This window comes from Tenrec ecaudatus, chromosome 8, assembly GCF_050624435.1.
Source record: "Tenrec ecaudatus isolate mTenEca1 chromosome 8, mTenEca1.hap1, whole genome shotgun sequence".
In the NCBI taxonomy this organism is placed as follows: domain Eukaryota; kingdom Metazoa; phylum Chordata; class Mammalia; order Afrosoricida; family Tenrecidae; genus Tenrec; species Tenrec ecaudatus.
The window spans coordinates 26,169,821-26,188,213 of record NC_134537.1 but is presented as its reverse complement, the minus strand read 5'-3'; positions in this window follow the sequence as shown (position 1 = coordinate 26,188,213).

Here is an 18,393-nt window from a genome sequence, read left to right as displayed (position 1 = left end):
CATCCTCCCAGGCTTTCCGATATTTCAGCCCATTGTTGCAGCCACTGCATCGATCCATCTTGGTGAAGGTTTTCCTCTTTTTCCCTGGCCTTCGACTTGACCAGAAGGAGCCCCGGAGTCACAGTGGGTTTCAAGTTGGGCTGCTAACCACAAGGTCAGCAGTTCAAACCCACCAGCTGCTCTGTGGAAAAATGAGATTTTCTGCTCCCATAAAGAGTTGCCGTCTCAGAAACCCACAGGGGCAGTTTCACTCTGCCCCATCTCGCTTCTATGAGCCAGACTTGACTCACTGACAATGAGGGAGTGGGAGGGTATTTCATGGAGCACAATCCTTAAATTGACACCAGATTAGGTGACTACCACAAGCCAACCTAGCCACGCAGGGAGAGGGAGAGGGAGAAGAGAACCGTTGGCCTTAATCAAAGGTGGGCACACCTCTTCTCAGACCACTCTGGGTAAGATGGGAATAAATGGGATCCGGGCCTTTGACTGGCAGCCTCAAAATGGCAAAGGATCACTTCATCACCTCCCCACCACCCCCTTTCTGGTTACGGTGTCATTTACAAACAGTAAGATTCATTGTTTAGTGTATGTGTCAGGCCAGGTTGACTAGAGAGACAAATCCAAGAACACTCAGATATGTGTAAGAGAGAGCTTTGTATCAATAAGTAATTATATATCAAGAAAACATCCCAGCCCAGTCCAGATCAAGTCCTTAAGTCCGATACAAGTCCATAAATCCCTCTTCAGGCTCACAAAGGCACATGCAATGATGCAGAATGCAGGAAGATCACAAGCTGGTAGGTGCTGAATCTTGTGAATCCAACATTGGAGGAAGCATTACAGGGCTGGCCCAGGTCTCAATGTGGCTCCTCAACAGGAAGGTGAAGGCAGAGAGAGGGAGGGAGGGTCCCAGGACCCTCCTCATCCACAGAGAACGCACCCACAAGCAGGCACCATCAGACTGTGACCTGATTTACAAGCTAGACTCCAGCCCTATACTTCAAGTGGACACAAAATTATGTAACTATGTAACAAAATTATGTAACAATGCACAATTCTATGAGTTCACAAATACATATCATTGTGGAACCTGGTTGTGGGAACACCATCATCTCAGTTCTGTCCCTCAAAAACAATCCCCCTGTGCGCTTGCATACTCAGCTTCTCCCCTCGCCCCTAATTTCCGACGATGACTGGTTTCCTGTGTTTGCCTTTCCGTAATGTCCCGTGAATGGATTCACACCGTATGTAGCCTGCAGGGTCTGGCGTCCCGTACTTAGCATAATGAATGTGAGCTTCATCTCTGCCGTTGCGTGTAGTCATAGTTCATTTCTTTCTATTGCTGAGGAATGTGTTCATCTGTCCACCTGTTGAAGACCGATTGCTTCCCCTTGTGATATTTTTGTTTAATGAAAGTTTCTATCATCTTGTGATCATACCTTCCGGCCTTGTGTGTGTGCTGTTCCGTGACACACCTGGCAGTGTAATCATTGTGCGTGTAAGCGAAATGAGATGCGTGTGTCGTTATTGCATTTGCTATACCCCCTGTCGGCTTGAGATTCCTGAGCTCTTTGAGAACCTTGTGGGACCACAGATGTATGTGTGGTGGGACATTGCCCTGAGAGACTCTGAACGGTGCAAGACAATGGCAGACTCAGCACCAAACCGGTTCCTATGAGGAGAGATCAAATATATTGCACACTTCCCAATTCTCCAAGCTTCGGTACCACTCCATCTCTGACACTGGCCACTTCCCATCCCTCACCACTCTTCCTTCTCCATCCGGGACCTGCACATCACTGCAATATCTCACAGAACTCACCAACTGTGCATATTAGAGAAGAGACAGGGTACCCACATCGAAATCAGGACCAGGAAGCAGGTGGGCAAAGTCAGAAAGCCTTCCCCAACGTGGAAAGCACATCCCTCCCCTTCTTCAGGGCAGGACAGTTCTCCCAGCACAGCAAGCAAGTACGCCCTTCTCTCTGAGGTGCTGGTCCCCACCCAGCCCTCAGCCATGGAGGCCAGGGGAGCAGCTCTGTTACGGTATCATTTACAAACAATAACCTAGCAGTGGGTTTCTGCCTCCTTCACTACCTGCTCTGCCCCAGGTTCCCCCAAGACCTGTCGCCACCAATGCTGCTGCAGAGGCCCTGGTGGGCCCGTCGCTGCTAACTCTGCTACAGGGTCCCTTCCAGACCTACCGCCAGCTGCGTTGCCTCTGCATCCTCCGGGACTTCTTGCTGTGCCCTGTGTCATGGTCCTTGACCCCTGACAGTGGTTTTAGGAAGCCCCTCACCTCCTCTCTCAACACCCCCCCTTTTATTTCTCTCCCTTTTTTTTAATAGATCATTTTATTGGGGGCTCTTCCAGCTCGTATAACAATCAATACATCAATTGTTTCAAGCCCATTTGTATATATGTTGCCATCCTCATTTTCAGAATATTTTCTTTCTGTTTGAGTCCTTGGTATCAGCTCCTCTTTTTCACTTCCCTCCCCCACTCTCTCACCCTCATGGACCCCTGATAAATTATAAATTATTATTTTCATATCTTACACCACCCGTTGTCTCCCTTCACCACATTACTGTTGTTCGACCCTTTGGAGAGGGGGGGTGGAATTACACATCAGTCATTGTAGTCGGTTCCTGGTTTCTCCCCCTTCTCCCTGACCTTCCTCCTACCCTCATGGTAAAGCTACTCCCATTGCTGTTCCTGACGGGTTTATCTGTGCTGGATTCGTTGTGTTGAGATCTCTTACCTGTACCAGTGCACATGCTCCAGTCTAGTCAGATTTGTAAAGTAGAACTGGGGTCATGAGAGTGGGGGGGGGGGACATTAAAGAACTAGAGGACACACGTTGCAGCTATGAAGGTCACAGCTCTGTGGAGAGAACCCATCCAGCCCTGGAGGCACTTTTTCCGATCGGATCACAGCAGGGAGCGGCTCTCCTCACCCAGCAAGCCATCGAACTCCCTCAGACTGCAGTCACCTCTTTAGAAATAACACTTTCCAGCTCCCTGGTGCCTCCCGCCACTCCTCACGGTGCTTGGTTTCCCTTGTCCAAGGCCCTGGAAGCCAAGCACCTGCCCTGCTGTTCACCCACTGGGCCAAGACGGCACCCAGGCTGCTGGGACTGTCCCCCAGCCACCGTGTCCGGCTCCGTCCAGATGTGGGAAAACAGCAAAGCAGCAGCCACCTGGCATTGTCTCTCTTAAGAGCTTATGATATGTGTGATCATAAGGCCAAACCAAAAGCACAGGATAAACCCAACACAGCACACAGTGGGGGGAGAATAACTTTAAAAAATGTGTATCCCTTAAGTTTTTACTCTCTTTGTCTGCTTGTTTTGTTTCGATTTTTGAGGGTGTTGTTTGACTAGGTTCTCTTATCCAAGCATTATCATTTAAGAGGTTTTCCCACTAGAAATACCACCGCCTGAAAATGGGGAGGCAGGCGTGGCATGCTGGACAATGTGAAAGATTGGCCAGGGGGGAGAGGGAAGGGGGGATGATGGTGGGGGGGTGAAGAGCAAAGATAAGTGAGATTGACTTCTGAGCTGGAGTTGTAATTGATTCAGTAGTTAACTTCAAAATGTCTTCATGTTTACACTATTTTTCCCATGCCTTCCCAATGAAGAATGATTACATTCATACTGAGATCAAAATAAATCACTATTTCCTGTACTCCTGTCAGGAAACCCCCCTCATCTAGCTCAGAAGAGGGGGTCTGGACAGTGACTTCTAACTTCCGGAGGACTCCCTTGGAAATGCACCCTAAAGCAGTGATTCTCAACCTTCCTCATGCCCCAACCCTTTCATACATTTCATATGGTGGTGAGTCCCCAAACATAGCATTATTTTCGTTGCTACTTCATCACTGTCATTTTGCTACTGTTATGAATCGGGCGACCCCTGTGAAAGGGTTGCTTGTCCCCCAAAGGGGTCACGACCCACAGGTGGAGAACCACTGCCCTAAAGAACCTTCTTGAAAACCCAGGAGGGGGAAAAAAAAGGTGCCTTCATCATGACATCAGCCTTGTTTTAAAAAAATAAATTAAATAAAGCCTCTAAAACTCATGAAAAACACAGTTGATGGGAATCATCTGTCTGCGTGGCTGAGCGCTGCTAAGCCCGGGGAGTTCACAGATGGCCAAGACAGGAATTGCTCCCTGGCTGCCTCTGGCTCGCAGACCTGTGGGTCTGCTCTGCGGAGTTGCCCGAAGGGAGACTACCTGCCACCTTTGCAAACCTCTCTGCCCAGAGGGCTGGCTTCCAAGTCCCGACCTCCTCAGCCTCCCCTCAGCCACCCCTCCCCTCTCTCCAGGGCTCCTCGGGTCAAAAAGGAACCACATCTGACAACAATCATTGACACTGGTGGACCGGCAGCTTGGACTTGGGCAGATGACTTAATATGTGAAGCAATCATCCGTGTTTTTTGCCTTCCCGTCTTCAGTTCCAGGAGGAAAACCCTATGGAGGGCGTTGCAGGCATCCGCCAGCAGGTGCAGAAATGTTTTTGCCAAGGGGAGGCAGGGGATGGGCAGTGTGCATGAATCTGATTTAGACCTCCTGGCGCCTCGGGGTAGGCCTGTCAGAGGAGGGTGCTGGGCCTCTCCCGAGCTTGGCTTCCTGCTCCCGGGGAGGGCACGCTCAGCTAGCCTGGTTCCAGGTGCCGGAGCTAGTGGGGCAGAACGAGGCAACCTGGGTGCCCCAACATCTGGACTCTGCCCATGCATGAGGGCTTCCCATGCAGCTTTCTGCTTCTGCCTCTCGCCCCTTCCATTCTTTCACGTTAGCCCCAAGGTTTGGTTTGGGGTTTGGTTTGGTTTGGTTTGGTTTGGTTTGGTTTGGTTTGGTTTGGTTTGGTTTGGTTTGGTTTGGTTTGGTTTGGTTTGGTGTGGTGTGGTGTGGTGTGGTGTGGTTTGATTTGGGTTGGTGTGGTTTGGTTTGGTTTGGTTTGGTTTGGTTTGGTTTGGTTTGGTTTGGGTTGGTATAGTTTGGTTTCATTTGGTTTGGTTTGGTTTGATATAGTTTGGTTTGGTTTGGTTTGGTGTGGTTTGGTTTGGGCTGGTATAGTTTGGTTTCATTTGGTTTGGTGTGGTTTGGTGTGGTTTGGTTTGGTTTGGGTTGGGTTGGTATAGTTTGGTTTCATTTGGTTTGGTTTGGTTTGGTGTGGTGTGGTGTGGTTTGGTGTGGTGTGGTTTGGTGTGATGTGGTTTGGTTTGATGTGGTTTTGTTTGGTTTGGTTTGGTGTGGTTTGGTGTGGTTTGGGCTGGTATAGTTTGGTTTCATTTGGTTTGGTGTGGTGTGGTTTGGTTTGGAAGAGGGGGTGCGGTGATTTGTTATTTGCATTCTTGGTGCTTCTCTGGGTGGCATCCAGTGAAAATTTCGCACGACAGCCTGACCCACCACCATTCTGGGAACCTCTTTAATGCTTCGTGTAATAATTGGCTTCTGACAATATTTCCAACCCCAAAACGTGCACTTGAATTGCAAGCCCCTCCTTCATAGACATTTGACTATAGGGTTCCTTCCCAGACTGGGAGGAGACGCACCTTCTTCCGCCCTCCTTTGCCAAACTGGAACATGCCTGGTGGAGGTCTCTTGTAAGCAAACTCATGCAGCCATAGCTGACACACGCGTGCATTTGACCGGATGGCCCTGTCAGTAAATATTGCTTGAAATCGAATGCCAGTCTCATTTCTTTATACAGCATGAATCATCCCCAATTCTTTTGAGGTGGAGTTCTTTCTTCCAGAGTCCAGGTGGGTGGGGGAGGGGCTCCTCCTCATTCTGAGCTCTGCTGTGTATTAACCAACTCACAATGACAGCGGCCCCCCTCCCCTCCTCTCTGCTGACAAGGACCTAGCCCGATTCATAATTGTTTCTTAAGTCGTTGCGTATTCTCATAACCCATCCCCTCCCCTCCCCCACGTTTTTATCCACATGTCACTTCACAAAGGAGTTCTCTGACTCTCCTTTCTAAAAGCTCCCCTCCCACCCAGCTTCTCTGCCCCTTGGATCTCCAGATCAGGTTCTCCTGTTCAGCAAAGCCGCCTTCTGGCTCACCGACGGATCGGCTGCTTCCTCTGATTCTTGCCCGCCGTCCCCACGAGAAGGTCAACTGCACACCAGCGGGGATTTTCGTCCATTCTTTCCATTTCTGAAACTCCAGAATCTAAAGTCGTACTTGACCACAAAGGAGCTGCGCTATGCATACACGAGGGGTGAATAAGCACATGAAACATTGGTGGCATGGTGGGTGTGGTCCTGGGTGCATTGCAGCTACTCACACGGTGGGCCTGGACCAGCATCATCAGTCATCTCAGAGCTGCTCAGCAAAGTAGATGCTCAGCCCTCATCTCTTATGGATTAGATTGTGTCCCACAAACTCTGATGTAAATCCTACCCCTCTACATCCCTGGTAAGGTGTCCTGATAGTGTTGTGGGTTAGACATTCACTGGCTTGCTTGGCCGTTCAAACCCACCAGTCACTCAAAGAGAGAAAGACGAGGCTGTCTGCTTCTGTAAAGATTCACCAACTCAAAAAGAAAAAACCCTCCTGTGTTAGGCCGGGTTGACTAGAGAGACAAAGTCATTGACGCTCGTGTATATATATGAGAGACCTTTATATAAAGAGTAATTGTATATTGAGAGAACCTCCCAGTCCAGCTCAAGTCCATAAGCCCAATAATATCCAATATGTCCAATACTAGTCTATAAATTCCTCTTCAGACTCATGCAGTCACAAGCAATGATGCCAAATGCAGGAAGACCACAGGTTGGTGGGTGAAATGTCTTGTGGATCCAGTGGTGGTGGAAGCATCTCAGTGCTGGTGTGGGTCTCTGTGTGGCTCTTCCGGCTCTCTGAGGGTCTTGACAGCAGGAAAGTGAAGCAGAGAGAGAGAGAAGAGGTTCCCAGGATCTTCCTTGTGAGAAGGCCACACCCACCAGGAAGTGCCATCCTGATTGACAACCTAACCTCTACCTCTTTACCTCTCTATCTTCAAGTTGACAGGACCCGAGGACACTACCTCTCTTCCCTATGAGTTGGGATCCACTGAGAGGTGCAGGGTTGGGCTTTGTCTTCTTCAGTGGGATGTCTTAGTGATGTTAATGAGTGGTGTTCCTGTAGGGTGTGTCTTAAATCGATTTCTTTTGAGAGTTTTAAAAAGGTTAATCAATCAAGCCAGAGATCTCTCTTGGGAGAAGATAGATGTCAGGCCACATGAAGATCACCAAGGATCTGAGGAAGAGAGATGAGAACCTTTTCTCATAGGGCAGAAAGAGGACCTTCCTCTGGACACGATGTCCCCAGTCCTGACCTCTAGTCTGACCTCTATCCCCCTAAACTGAGAAGGAGTAAATGTTCTGTTTGTTAAAGTCACCAAAGTAGAATTTCTGTTACAGCAGTACTTGATGGCTAAGGTCCCTCCTAGACCTTCAGAATCTGCATTTAAACTAGACCTCGCCCCCTCGGGACTCATATGCCTGCTCAAGTTAGACAATACAGCATACAGCAATGCATACAGCATTGCAAACCACTTAAACTTGACTCTTAGACTTCCCGGTTCTGAAAGCGTTCCCTGCTCTCCCTATTAGAATGTGTTAAAGAGGTGTCTGGTGTGTAGGGAGAGGCAGGGAATCATGGATCCCTGGACATCACTTTGTAACTTTTTCGTGTAATGAGGGCGCCCCTGAGTGTTAGCAGATGGTTTAAGCCCTTGGCTGCCACCTGAAAGGTTGATGGTTTAAATCCACCCAGAGGTGCCTCAGAAGAAAGGACTGGCAATCTGCTTTTCAAAGATCGCAGCCATTCTTGGGGCATCTACCCTGTAACATGTGGGGTCTCCCTGCTGTCAGAGTTGACTCCGTGGCCACGGGTGGCTCTATGACCTATTCAAAAGCGATGGGTCCAATTGCTTGCTGCTACTGCTGTTGGCAAATGAGTCCGTCATCTTGTTGTGGCAACACGTAGGGCTTTCCAGGATGCTCCGCGCTGTCCCTTTCAGCCTGGAAGCTCAACTGAAGCCTGCTTGGCACAGCAGCAACACGCGAGCTTCCCCTGACAGGGGTTGGCAGCCCTGGAAGCTCCTTGGCTGCTCGTCAAACCTGAGTCTCCCACTGCACCCCACGGCCCCTGCGAGTTAAATCGCTCACAAGAGGGGACCTTCTGCTCTGCGTCTCTGGGGCGTTTCTCCTGGGCCTCCTTTCTCTGCGGCCTTCTGCCCCATTGCTTGTGACCCTCCACTCTACCTTCCCTCCGGACCAGTCTAAACATTCTGTCTCTACTGCTCCTCAGACGGCTTTCGAGGACAACCTTCCCTTCTGCACATTCGTCCGAAAGGAGTTTTGGTGGCTGCTCATGGGGCTGTCGAAGGGCACGCAGTCAGCAGCCGGACGCCACCAGCTGCCCTCGGGAGAAAGACGGGCTTTCTGCTCCATGCAGAGTTGAGACTCAGGGGCAGTTCTACCGGGTCCCACAGTGTCACTTTGAGTCAGCATCGAGTCAATGGCAGTGAGTTCACAGTGCTGGTTGTTGTTTTATAAGGAAAATAAGTAGAGAAATGAAGAATATGGAAAACTTCACATTCAAACAAATGTGGGTGCAAGTGACCTATTCGGTGTAGATCTTCCTCTCCCTCTCTCTCTCGCCCTTTCACACACACACACGTTCCCGACAAATAAATACCTTAAAAAGACACAGCCCTGCCTGGGCTTCCTCTCAACCCCCCTGCCCTCCAGCCCGAGCAGGGATGTACACGCACACACCCACCCACACGTGCTACCTATCTGGATGGTGAGCACCAGGACCAGCACAAAGACAGACAGCAATAGAAGACAGCAGGCTGTGCACACAGCACCCCCCCCCCCCGGGGTTCGCTGGTCCCTAGTGTGGAAAGCACAGCCAGAGCCACCTGCTGCAGTCTCATGCTCATGAGGGCCGCCAGCTGCTGAGCTGGAAGAACATGTACTTGGCCACTTTTTCTTCCCCGCCCCCAGACAGCAGCCATCCACCCATGGACCCAAGACATGCTCGGGGTGACACTGCTCTGGCAGCTCCCCTCCTCACTCTTCTGCTGACACCTGTGACTGCCACATGTGCCCCTGCCAGCAACCTCTGTGGGGCACAGGACACTCCAAAAGGGAGCAAGGACCCCAGGAGTCCCAGAAGGACTCCCACTAAGGCCGCTCGCTCAGCCAAAGGGATCGCCACCCACAGGTTGAGAACCATTGCTGTACAGACACAGAGTCGCACTACTCCCAGTAGAAACAAGAAAATGGAAACAATGTGTTTGTCAACAGATGGGTAAACAGCTGTCTGTCTCCACAACAGAATATTATTTGGCCATTAAAAAATGAAAGAAAAAAATGAAGCTCAGGGAAAAAAACAAAACACTGTAACCTGAGCAAGCCTGGAAACATGACGCTAAGTGAAATAAGTCAGAAAAAAAACATAAAATAAAGGCCAAATGTTGCATGACTCCATGTATGTGAAAATTTCAGAGCAGGTAAATCTGTAGAGACAGAAAGTATGTGTGTGGTTGCCAGGGGTTAGGAGGAGGGAGAGATAAAGCGTGACTGTTAATGAGGACTTTGCACTTATATTCACACAACTCTGTGAATATGCAAAAATTATTGCATGGCATCCTTTTAAACTTCATGCATGGTGGTGATGTATTGGACTACTATCCAAAAGGTCAGTGGTTCAAAACCAGCAGCTGCTCTGTGTGAGGAAAAAAGAGGCTTTCTACTCCAGTAAAGAGTCACAGTCCCGGGAACCCCCAGGGCAGTTCCACCCTGCCCCAGAAGGACGATATGAATTAGAATTAACTCGATGGCAGAGAGGTTGGCATTTGGGGGTTGGTGGCAGAATAGTTAAAGGTTTGTTTGAACCCCACTCTCGGTACCAAAATAATAATAATAAAGATTTGGCTGCTAATCAACTAAAAGTAGATACTTCTAACCCATCAGTCACTCCCCCAAAGAAAGATGTTGCCATCTGTTTCCGGAAGGTTTCAGCCAGGAGACCCTATGGGCAATTCCACTCTGCCCTAAAGGGTCCCTCCGCATCAATCCACTCCTTGGCAAGGCAGTGCAAACCGGAGGGTCTGGAGGTGAGTACACAATGTGTGCAGCCCGCTCATCATTACAGGACTGGAAAGCCAGCTCTGCTGGGGGAAGACCCTCACGGTTATGAGATAGAAATAAACCTTAATACACATTCTCCTGACTGGACACGGTCCCTCCAGTGCCCCCGCCGCCCCCCAGAAAGGAACTGTCGCAAAGCAGCTCCTATAAAAGGTGTTTCATGCCTGTGTCTGGAGATTTATTCCCTGTGCCTGGAACTTATCTGTAGATCAGAGCGATCAGGTTCTATAGGCAAACCACCATAAAATGTAGCAAAGTCTTTTCTGGAGTCTCTTGCTGATACTCACCACAGATTACTCCCCTAGAGAGGCTCAGGGGCATCCAAGGTCAACTAGCACTGGGTCAAGATGATGAGTCACATCATTGTTTGTGTATTATGTTACCTGCTTATGACATTACCATTGACTATGTAATATGTTCATTGTATGATATGTAGGCCTTTGGTAAGATCTGTTAGCCACATTTATATACACCCATTGGAAAATACATTCACTCCCTTGGTCCTGACATAGGGGCAAGGAGCCCTTGTGCCCCACTTGGTCTGTCTGTCTTATTTTCCACAATTCCTCATACATGAAGAAAGTCGCTCCTGAAGACCCACTAGAGTATTGGGGACCCCTGTAGCCCAACAGTTAAGTGATCAACTATTAATTGAACTTTTGAACAGAGACACCCAGGAAAATAGTCCATGCAGACTGCTGCTGAGAGGGACAGCCTTGAAGCCCATTGGGAAACTTCTACACGGACAGGGGCACACATCGTCCCCACAAGTCAGAACCTACGCAACACGACAGACCTAACAACCACAGGCAAATAAGGTGACTCCTGGTGGACAGAGCAAGCATCCAGACCGAATGCAGGAAGGCAGGCCTGGTGATGTGCTTCTGAAGACAAGTGACCAGTGAGAGCATTGTCTGACAGAGAGCCGGAAGATGAACCTTTCTGGTAGAAGGCGCTCAAAAGATGCATGCGGAAGAGCAGCTTCTTCAAAGTCAAACGGACCTTAGTGACCTGGGCAGAATGCAGTGTCAGGGCCTTCACTTATGATGTGAAACCACTCAAAATAAAGAGACTCAGCTGAAAACAGGAAAGAAAGAAAAGAAAGAGGAAACAGATGAAAACATCCATTTATATTCAGAACCCGGGATGTATAAAGTATGACTCAAGGAAAACTGAAAGTAGAACTCATAGATAGATGCCCTGGGCATTAGAGAAATGAGCCATGGTAGCTGGGTTAATCCAGGTCGACTAAAGAAACAAATTCACAGACACTCATCGGTGTTTACGAAAGATCTTTATATAAAGAGTAATTGTATGTTAAGAAAACATCCCAGCCCAGTCCAGATCAAGTCCGTAAGTCCCAAATGCCTGATACCAATCTATAAATTCCTCGTCAGCCTCACAAAGCATATGCAATGACACTGAATGCAGGAAGATCACAAACCAGTGGGTGGAAAATCTGTGGATCCAGTGGTGGTGGAAGCATCTCAGCGCTGGTGTGGGTCTCCATGTGGCTCCTCCAGCTCCATGCTCTGGCTCCATCAGTGCAGCTCCATGTGGTTTGTCAACAGGAATGTCTCACGGGGAGACGAAACAGAGAGTACGTCTGGCCAGGGAGCTATTTAACTCTGTTGCGCCTCCAAATGAGGTCATCAAGCTGCGACCTGATTGACAGGCTAGACTCCACCCCTTCAGAGTTGACAGGAGATTATGTAACTGCCACAGTAGGATGGTGGATTAAGGCTTCGGTTGCTAATCAAGAGGTCAGCAGTTCAAACCCACAGAAGCAAAATGAAACTGCTTCCAAAAAGATTTACAACTTCTGAAACCCTTGGGAGCAATTCTACATAATAGGATCAGGTATCAGGCATCAAAAAACAAAAAAATCAAGCAACAAAGCCTACATGGACACTAGCCTGTGTGATCACAAGGTGTCAAAGGGATCAGGCAGCAGGCATCAAAGGAAAAAAAAACATATCCTTGAGAATGAGGTGCAGTGCAGAGTGGGGACCCAAAGCCCATCTGTAGGCAACTGGACATCCCCTTAGGATCATGTGAAAATAATTCACTACACCACAATGGTCAGTTATTAAGTTAAAAAATTGGAGTCTACAAAACAAAGTTTCACATGATTCTAGTTTGTCTTTTTTTGGGGGGGGCGATTCTTTGTAGAAAACGATATATGTTATATGTATATGCCTAAGAATATATATTTAATATCTGTGAACTTCCAGAAGAATGAATAAATCTGTCGTGGAATGTGCATATCAAGAACACTCCTTAGAAGTGAGGAAGGTGAGACTTCATTGCCTGAAGTTTGGACCTGTTACCAAAAGAAACCACTTCCTGAAGAAGGACATCATGCTGAGTAGAAGGCCATTGAAAAAGAGGAAGACTTGAGCAGATGGACTCACACAGTGGCCACAACAGTGAGTGTGAGGACCGCCCAGGACCAGGCAATGGTTCATTCTGTTGCACATCAGGTCGCTATGAACCAAAACTGACTCAACGGCACCTAACAATAAGAACGACATGCAAATAAGGTGCTTGTGGCACACCAAAAGAATTAGACAACTTGCTAGTAATACAAGTTAAAAGCCTGGGCGTGTGGCCCATACAAATGACGTATAAGGAACCCCAAGGAGGGAAGTTGTCCCATCCTGTGAGGCTTGAAAGAGAGACAATGCCAGAGTGGGGAGAGGATCTTAGTACCAGCAAGAAGAAGAGATGAAAACAGAGTTCATCCTTTGGACCGGGGGTCCCTGCGCTGAGAACCTGCTAGACCTAGGAGACAGAGCTAGAACTGTGCAACTGGACGGGGCACGAGACAGTGAGGAGAGGCGACAGGGAAATGGCAGTAGAACCAGGAAACGAGTGCAATGGCGAGGTGGCTACAAATTGTGTATTGACCTGTGGGGGGACTTGGCCCCCTGAGGACAAGTCCCTCCTGCTCCCCTCAGGGCAGGCTTCCTCTTTCAGTCCTCAGCCCTCGGTCTGGCCCCTGCCCTGCTCAAGTAAGTGTTATAAAACTCGCTGGAAGCACCCCACTCCCCCAGTAAGCCCCTTGGCTCCGTGGGCCAGAAAAACCATCACAGCCATCTTGCAACCATCTCCTGATCCTGCTGCTGCTATTCCTCGGCGACTGGATTCCAGTGCTGACAGCCACTTCTCACCATCGCGTACCATCTTCGATGTTACAGCTCTCTCTGGCTCCTGGGTCTAGGAGAGTCTCGGTGCATGGACCCCGGATCCAAAAGGCAAGTTCCAGTTCTGGATCTTCTTCTGGCTCACAGTGAGATTCCCCTCTTCCAAGCTCCACGCAGGATGGCACAGCTGGCCAGTTCCCTGGTCAGTGGAACATGCACCGTGTCTGCATTAGTAGCAGTCTGTCCAATGCCCTTGTTGGCCCCCAAAGACCCTCTCTGCAGAGTCCCACCCAATCATTTGTGGGAGTTACAGGGCCATATATGTCTAGAAAAGCTACAGAAAATAATTCACTACCCCCCAATGGTCAATTATTAAATTCAAAAATTATAGTCCACAAAACAGTTTCACATGATTGTTCTGATTGGTTTGTCTTGTTTGGGATGTTTCTTTGTAGAAAACTATGTATGTTACCTATGTATACCTGTATTAGTCTGGGTACTTTAGAGAAACAAATCTACAGAAACTCATGTATAAGAGAGAGTTTGATATAAAGGGTAAGTGTGCATCAAGGAAACATCCCAACCCAGTGCTGCCCAAACCCACAAGTCCAACATTAACCCATATGTGCGACACCAATCCACAAAGTCCTCCTCCATCTCACAAAACACACTCAATGATGCTGACTGCAAGAGGAAAGCCGAGTCAGTATATGAGTAAGCATCTCAGTGCTGGCAGCTGCTTCAGCACCAGGGCTGCATCAGGCTAGCTCCATGTGACTTCTCCTCAGGGATGTCTTGCAGGAAGTCAGCCTTGCCAGCTAAAGCAGGGAACTGACTAAGGCAGCTGCACCCTGGTCTGACCATCAGAAAGCAAGAGACCCGAGAACTAGACAGGCGAGGCTCACTGAGCCATTTATCTCTCTGCCCTTCAATTAACCCCACGTGTTTATCGGCCAGGTTGGCACAATAAACTAACTACCTCAATACCTAAAGAAAAAAACAAAACAGAATTTCAATTTCTCCTCAAAGTAACCCTGTAGGACAGGGTAGCATTTCCCTATAGGCACAACCTGGCACCTGGTCAGGAATTGGGCTGCTAACTGAAAGGTGGGCCCTTCACACCCACCAGCCACTCTGTGGAAGAAAGAGGAGGCCGTCTGCTCCCATGAAGAGTGAATCCTGGAAACCTCATAGAGGTTCAAAGTCAACTGGATGGCAGTGGGTCGGGTTTGGGGTTTATGCACCTATAATAGATGTGTGTGCGTTTTTGGAGTTTGAAAGGCATGGGTAAAAAGGTTAACAGTGAGTATCCAGCACTGGGGAGCAGTGAATGCTTCCCCCCACAGTTGTGTGTTGCCACAATTTTCACAATACGCTATTTTTTGCAAGGAGTAAAATTAACTCTGGAAACCTCCCCCCTCCACCTTGTACATGAAAACATGCATCAAACAAGGCTGAATTCTCAGAAGATTATCATCAGCTGCCCCCTGGGAGGCTCCCCTTTCGTCACAGCGTCCCACACACAGTCGCTGTGGTTTTCCCCCTTCACATACCATCTCTGACTACCTTCAAGCCCGTGAGCTAAAGTGTGTCCTTCCCAGGATGTCCCAATTTCACAGTGAAACCACTGAAAACCAGAACCTGGGTTAAGTCCATCCGGCGAAGAAAACGTAAATGTTATTTTCAGCAACAGACTCGCCGCTGCCATTGAGTCAATTCCACCTCACAGAGACCCTGTGGGACAGAGCAGGACCGCCCTAGCCCTGTGAGTTTCAAAGACTAAATCTTGATGGAAATAGAAAGCCCGTCTTTCTCCTGGAGGGCGGCCGGTGGCTTCAAACTGTGGACCTGCGCTTTACAGCCCAACACGTAATCTATGGTGCCACCAGGGCAGGGCGCCTACCACTAGACAGAGAAAGATGGGTGATGCACCTCTGATGGCAGGCGGCTTGCCAGACCCTGAGAACCACGCAGTCGTGGTGTGTCCCGGTGCTCACAGGTCACTGTGCTCCTGCATAAGTGCCCCCTTGGTACCCCGGGGACAGGACTTTGGTGTTCCTGTTTCTTGTTATCTCTATGAAAGATTCACGGTGGTATACAATAGGACAGTCTTCTGAACGTGTTTATAAAGCAGCCAACGTGTCTGCGGACTGGAGACTCTCCTAGACGCCGAGCAACCGGTAGGAGGCTCTGGACATCTGCCCTGGGCAATGCTCATCCCAGCCCATCTGTCCCTCTGCCCCTTGGCACCTCCACGAGTCAGTGGCCACGGCCTGAAAACAGCCATTGTTGAATTATTGCCATAAATTATTCAAGAGCTGCACAGACACCGCCCGGTGACGGGGCTCAGTGAGCTGGTGGCTGCAGGCAGTGCCACCCCCCTACGGCACCGAGGGGCTGTTCTTCCCCTGACGTCCCCAAACCTGGGGTGGGAAAGGGAGCGACCCCAAAATGCATGACCAGAGGTTCACCAGTAGAATACGGCAAAGTGGAAGACCGCCCGTGAGGGGGTTATCTCCTCAAACAACGGATATTTCGGAGCCACCCCCGATTTTCTGGCCAGGCAGAGCCCCCACTTACTACCTTCTTCCCTCTCTGCCAGAGAAGCTCGGAGATCCAGTAAAACCCTCACTGATACAGAAGGCCTGACCCCAGGCCTGGTGACCCAATTCTAACAGTCACTGGCTCTAGGTGCTGAAATCAGAGTATTTCATCCAGGAAAATCAAACTGCTTGTTTGTCATGAGGGCTGTTCGATATCTAAGGGGGAATGGACGGGGTGCCCTCTGGAGGTCTCTGCACACCAGGGCTTCCAAGAAGTCAGTGTCGGGCTGCGTGGGGCTGGACTTCTGGGTGGCACTTCCAAATATCACCTTCCTGGCCCCTGGCAGGCCCTGGAGGTTGGCAGCTGGGGTTGGAATGAGGGTTAGGAAGGGAAAGGGGTACCAGGGCTTCGGGCCCCAGAGGACAGCACTGAGCGGGTCTGGCACGGAGGACAGAACCATAGCTCAACGGGGAGAGAGGAAAGGTTGCATCTAAGAGGGCTGTTCCCAGGTTGGCAAGACCCCAGGTGCTAATCACCAAAGGACTCGGAGCACTGTCTTGATAAGCTCTGTCGAACAAGTTGACTTCAGTACCCCCACTCCCACCCCTGCCGAGTCACCCATTCCCTCAGGTGTTTGCTTATAGCTAGGAGCTTCCACCACTCTGCCCCCTAAATGCTCCCCTACATTCATAGATGTTTGCAGCATATGTGTCTACAAGGGGGGCTTCCAAAATTCTGTGGGAAATGGAATTAAAAGAATGGAAGAAATCTGAAGTCTGACCAAAACTTCACCCAATAGACTAAGAGACCCCCTCCAGCTCACCCTTCATAGCTCTGAGACGGGAACAGCTAGAGGGTGCCCGGCTCCCACCACCAATGACTCAGGTTGGTGCATTTGGACTGTCTGCCTGACAGTCATTGGCCTGACCCTGAACCCACTGTGTGCCAGATCAAGAAAGAATCGTATTAGGAGACCCTCGATCGAAGACCATGCTCTCTGGTCAACTAAAAATGGATGGAACCCCCTTCGGTCCTGAAATGAACTCACTCCCTTTCAGCCAAAAGACCAACAGGTGCATCCCAAAATGCAGTGCCATGGTCCTTGCTGACCCATGGTGATACTGCTCACAGTAACAGGCCTCTGAGAGCACGGCACCACGAGAAGTATGCTTAGAATAATCAGCCATATTATTGAAGACCCTTTGAGGCAGCATTTGCCCAAGACAAAGTTAGGAAGGAGTAAGAAAGGAAGAGGTATGGAAACGGGAAATAGAGAGGGAGTGAGATTTGTGGTATTAACTTTTAATCCTACTTTGCCATGAACATTTTAAAACCCCCGCAGACCTGGTGAGGATTGCACTCAATGACATGAAGCACGACATGTCTGAATTGTTGGATGAAGAAGTGATTTACCATCGTATCATGTGTGCTCACCTCCATGATATGATCGCTGACGACAAATGTGTGCTTAAGCAAATGTGGCGAAGAAAGCTGATGGCGCCCGGCTATAAAAAGATATAGCGTCTGGGGTCCTAAGCTGGTGTGATCACGAGGTGTCGAAGGGATCAGGTATCAGGCATGATCAGAACAAAAAATCTTACCATAGTGAATGAAGGGGGAAGTGCGGAGTGGAGACCCAAAGCCCATTTGTAGGCCTCTGGACATCCCCTTACAGAAGGCTTTCGGGGAGGAGATGAGCCAGTCAGGGTGCGATGTAGCGAGGATGAAAAATACAACTTTCCTCTAGTTCCTAAATACTTCCTCTCCCCCCTACCCCACTATCATGATCCCAATTCTACCTTGCAAGTCTGGCTAGACCAGAGGAAGTACACTGGTACAGATAGGAACTGGAAACACAGGGAATCCAGGATGGATGATCCCTTCAGGACCAGAGGTGTGAGTGGTGATACTAGAGGGTAGAGGGAGGGTAGATTGGAAATCTGCATGTGACCTCCTCCCTGGGGGACGGACAACAGAAAAGGGGGTGAAGTGAGATGTCGGACAGGGCAAGATATAACAAATAATAATTTATAAATTATCAAGGGTTCATGAGAGAGGGGGGAGTGGGAAAGGAGGGGTAAAAAGAGGACCTAATGCCAGGGGCGTAAGTGGAAAGCAAATGTTTTGGGAATGATGAGGGCAACAAATGTACAAATGTGCTTTACACGATTGATGTATGTATGGACTGTGATAAGAGTTGTATGAGCCCTTAATTTTTAAAAAAAGGAAACAAAAAATAGGAATTGATTTACCATAGAAAACTTCCCTCAATCCACAATAAAAAGGGTTTTATTTTTGTTTTGTATTGTTACAACCCAGGAAACTCGGTGGCATGGGCTCACTGTGAGTCAGAGATCGACTGACTGGCACCTGACCACCATGATCCCCTGCTCAAAACCCCAAGCGCACTGTCACCGGGTGGAATCTAACTAAGGGGGACCCTACAAGGCAAAGCAGAACTGCTCCCCAGGATTTCTGCCGCAGGAGATCGTTGTGGGTGCCGACAGTCTCAACTTTGTCACAAAGAACAGCTGGTGAGTTTCAACT